Source organism: Myiozetetes cayanensis, unplaced genomic scaffold (assembly GCF_022539395.1).
Source record: "Myiozetetes cayanensis isolate MyiCay16 unplaced genomic scaffold, myiCay2020 scf15, whole genome shotgun sequence".
In the NCBI taxonomy this organism is placed as follows: Eukaryota; Metazoa; Chordata; class Aves; order Passeriformes; family Tyrannidae; genus Myiozetetes; species Myiozetetes cayanensis.
In genome coordinates, this window is record NW_026087159.1 from 6,977,309 (window position 1) to 6,982,008 (window position 4,700).

Genomic DNA, 4,700 nt, shown 5'->3' on the forward strand with positions numbered 1-4,700 from the left:
GGACTAGCGTATCTGCTGGGCCTCTGTCAAGGGGAGAAAGCAAAAGCAAAAACAGATAAAAGTGATGGAAATCATGACCAAAACACACAAGCACCTCTAAGCAGGAGCTCTGTCCAGCTGCTCCAGCAGCAGTTGGATGGTTGAAGCTGGGGCACAGCTCCTCATGTTCTGCTCAGCCCCTGCCGGACCCAGCATCCTGATGCCTTCCTGCCTGGCACGTGTTCCCGTCATGTCAGCTATACCAGCTGTGTGTCTGTGTACCCACATGTGTCTGTGGCTGCCCCTGTGCATGTGCACACACACAGGACAGGCTGCTGTAAGCTCGGTGTACACTTCATCTTGTGTGACCACCCTTTGCACAAAGCTGCCTGTGCAAGGTAGTTGTGACCACACCAAACCTCCCCGGAACCTTTCCCTGGTTCAGCGCAGGAGCTGAGGTGACACTGTGTGACAGCTGCAGTGTCAGGTGCCAGGGGAAGCTGCCTGAGTGGCAGTGGTGAGTCAACAGTGGTTTGCAGCACTGGGAAGGAACAGTTCTCACAAAGAGAACCAGAAATCATGATTTACATCAATGGCTCGTCAAACAAGTTGGCAAAGATAGATGCTCCTACATGGTGCTCAAGGTATGCAGCCCTTCCTGTTTTCCTGCTTCTCTCAGACCAGCACAGGCTTGATGCTCAGGACTTTAAATCAAAAGGAATCACCCTCTTTTATCTGACCATTGATGTCATTCACTGCTCCACGTAGTTGTCACCTCTGGTCATCTCGGTCTGTCCTACTCTCCCCAAATTCTGTATCCCAGGGGAGCGAGGTCCCATTGCCCTGAGATACCTTGCAGGAAACCTCAGTGTAATTCTTGGTTCAGCCACATGTTTGGGGTTTGACTCTGACTGTCTTCTCCCCATGGGAGACCTGGGACCAGCAGTTCTTCCAGCACCTCTCCCCCTTGCTTCTCCCTATGCCCGGAGGATACACAGGAGATCACCCACTGGCTGTGCTGCAGGAGGGAACCAGCTTCAACTTCTCTCTAAAAATACTTTTTGCCCCTTGTTTTTTTAATGTAATTATAAAGGACAATTTTGCTTTAAAACCTTATGTCCCTAGGTGACCAGATTAATCAGGAGACTGGTGATGTTTTGCAGAGGCTGCAAATCTATCCTGTATCTGTCTGTAGTGAGTATATTAAGATTTAGTGGGAGCAAGACCTATCTGCCAACATCAGCAGTGCTAGCAAATGAGCTAGGAAACAACAGAGAGGGGCTCCTGTGCTTTCTGGGCCTCTGAACCACAAAAGAAGCAGCAGCACACTCACTTAAGAAGACACAACCCTTTATGCTTGAAGTCAGCCTTGCAGTGGCAAAAGACCAGGAAACTTCCACATGTCAGCAGTGATTTTGGTAGGGTGGTCCTGCTGACACCACAGAGTGCTCGGGACAAGCTGACATGTGAGCTCTGATTCATGGGTGTCCTTGGGGGAAGTCCGTGTCTAAACCAAAGAAGATAAAAACCCTCATCACCTGGTCAGGAGCAGAGTGGCCACTGGGACCAGTCTGTGCTCATTCAGGTGTGAAATGCATAGACTAACTGTTGGGCAGTACGTAGAAGCCAAAAAGCAATTCAGATAATTCAACTGTGTATGATTTTATGGTAGAGTATCCTGGCAAATGTACTATCTGCTATGCCAAAGGGTTTTCCATTCACAAGCATTTTTACCCATGATCTCTTTCTCTTCCTCACATGGGTTCAGCTTTGGGAAAACTGACCCAAAGGTGATATTGAATGTAAGTCTGAGGATTTAACAGCTCCTTACAGAGCTGGCTGTTGCAGTCCTTCCAAGCCAATGCATGCCACTTCCATGGCAAGGCAAGATGAGCCCTTGTTGGTGCTCTCTGCCATCTCAGTGCTTATCCCTGCCAGCAGCCTCAGAAAGGGCTGTGCCAACCCTGAGGAGAAAATACCCAGGTCACTTGTAAACACTAATTATGTCCTTTATCTTCCATCTCGGGAAACTTTGTCCCTGTTACACCTGATTGTCGTCTTGCTGATGTCTACAAGCCGCAGAGATAACAGCAGTCAGTCATGCTCTGCGCAGTCCCAGCAACACCCTGCAGAGACAAGAGCCAGCAGAATCCTGCTAGCAACAACGCCTTGTTCAGGTTCTCTCTTGGCCAGTGGGTTCCCTGTTGCCTGGATAACACCTCTGTAGCCACAGTTACGTTTGTCTCCATGGACAAATCAGGCTGGGCTGTGTCATGGTGGAGCTGTGGTTGTAATCCTGACCTAGGGGCTCTGTCAGCCTCTGAGAACCTGCTCTGATGCAAAAAGCGAGTGGGTTTGGAGTGGGAAGGTCAAGATCACTGCAGTTAAGCTGACTTTCAATCATCATGCAAAACCTGACTAAATGCCAGAATTGGGCCTTTATTTGAATGTTGCTTAATTCTGCAACTATGTAATTTCCTCTTCCTAATAAAACATGAAGTCGTGCAGCTGCCGTCAGTTAGTGACAAACTGATAAACAATTCAAAATGCTTTTCAATAGCATTTTCCCCCCACTTCCAGAGCCATCTGCCTTCCCAGCTAAGGTTGCATCATTGTTGACTTTAATAATTTAGAGATCATCCTACTTACTCTAATGTAAATGTCGTGTTTGGCTGTCAGTTAGAGCAGGAATGGTAAGCAATGAATAACAAGTCGGTAATTTTCTGTACTACTTATTTGCCCAAATTCTTCAACATTGAGAGCTTAAGGTGTATGCTGGGCTCATGCTTATTTATTTTTAAGGGGAATCAGAAGAATTGCTCATGCATTTCCAATTTGTCCCCTTCCTGCTGTTCCAGCAGTTCTGCTGGTTCAGCTGAGAAGCACTATGATTTTTTTAAGGCAACAGGAGGACCGACCCCATCCCACCTGCATGTGCAAGGACAGGCATGTGTGTGTGTGCATGCATGCCTGCACGTGCACAATCACCTCTATGTTGACCATTTGACAACAGTAGCTGCCTCAAATATATTAAGCTTGTAATCATTTTACAAAAATAAGTGCATAGACAGAGAACTCCAGTTTGTGTTGCCACTTTGGGATGCTCTGTGCTTGTTAGAAGTCAGAAAAGAGTCAGAAAAAAATCAGGAAAAGAGCTGCAACCCAGCTAAGAGTACCAAAGAGAAGGGGGACAGGAGGTCAGTACAGAGAATGTGGAGGGAAGCCTAAAGTTATGCTCAGCCTGCCAGCATCACACGTATTGATGCAGGATTAAGTGCTTTGGCTCAGGAACAGGCAATTATTGCCGAGCAAATATTAAAAGCAATGCAGGTTTCAAGGGAAGCCTCTTTTCCTCTGGGAGTTACTGTTGATCACTTGTAATTAGATAGGAGATGAAAACTGATGGGAAGATCAGATGAAAATTTATGGAAGGAAAATATAAGGAAAAACAAATAAGGAATTTGTTTCCTTAAACAAAACAAATAAGGAATTGATTTAATTCCTGCTGCTGGTTTCAAACATTCATTACAGAAGTTAATGAGAAAAACTAGTTTAAAAATTGCTTGCCAATTCATCTAATAGAGTATCTTAATTCTCTGTTACCTGATTTAATCACAGAATCACAAAATCTTGGAAAAGAGTCTTGGAAAAGACCTCTGGGATCATCAAGTCCAACGTTTGACCCAACACCACTATGTCAACTAGACTATGGCACTGAGTGCCACGTCCAGTCTTTCCTTAAACACTTCGAGGGATGGTGAATCCACTGACTCTCTAGGCCGCCCATCCCAATGTCTCATCACCCTTTATGTGGAGGGAAACTTTTGTTCTGAATTCCCTCCACAGCCAGGTAGGGACACACCAGGCTCTCTCCTTTCTTTTTTCCCACTGTGTGTCCACTTCTCTCAATTCCCCTGGCATTCTGGCGGTGTTTGACAGCGGGGACAAACACTGGTACATGGCTACCATGTTTGCACAGCACCTGGAAGTCACAGCCAGTGTGGTTTGTCTGAGCAGCGAGAGACAAGAACCCACCAGTAGGACCAGGGAAGTGATTTCTCCCTTTGTATTTGGCACTGATGAGGCAACACCTCGAGTGCTGTGTCCAGTTTTGGGGCCCCCAATTTGGGTCCCCCAAGGACTTTGAGTGCTGGAGTGCGTCCAGAGAAGGGCAGCGGAGCTGGTGAAGGGGCTGGAGCACAAGTGTGATGAGGAGCAGCAGAGAGCTGGGGTGTTCAGCCTGGAGGAGGCTCAAGGGGCACCTCATTGCTCCCTACAACTCCCTGACAGGAGGATGTAGCCAGTTGGGGGGCAGGCTCTTCTCCCAGGCAACCAGCGGGAGGACAAGGGGACATAGTGGCAAAAGGGAGGTTTAGGTTGCACGTTCGGAGGCATCTCTTCACAGAAAGGATGATTTGACGTTGGGACGGGCTGCCCAGGGAGGTGGCATCCCTGGAGGTGCTTAAGGCAAGACTGGAGGTGGCACTTCAGTGCCATGGTCTAGCTGACACGGTGGTGTTGGCTCAAGGTTGGCCTCGGTGATCTCAGAGGTCGTTTCCAGCCCAACTCAGCCTGTGCCTCAGCGAGTCCGTGATTTTGTGACGGGCCGAGTGGGGCCCGCTCCCCGTCCCGCGCCCGCCTCCCGCCGCCGCCAGGGGGCGCCCCTCCCGCCCCGCGGCTCTGGCAGCTCCGCCCCGGCGGGGGCGGGGCCGGGCCGCTCT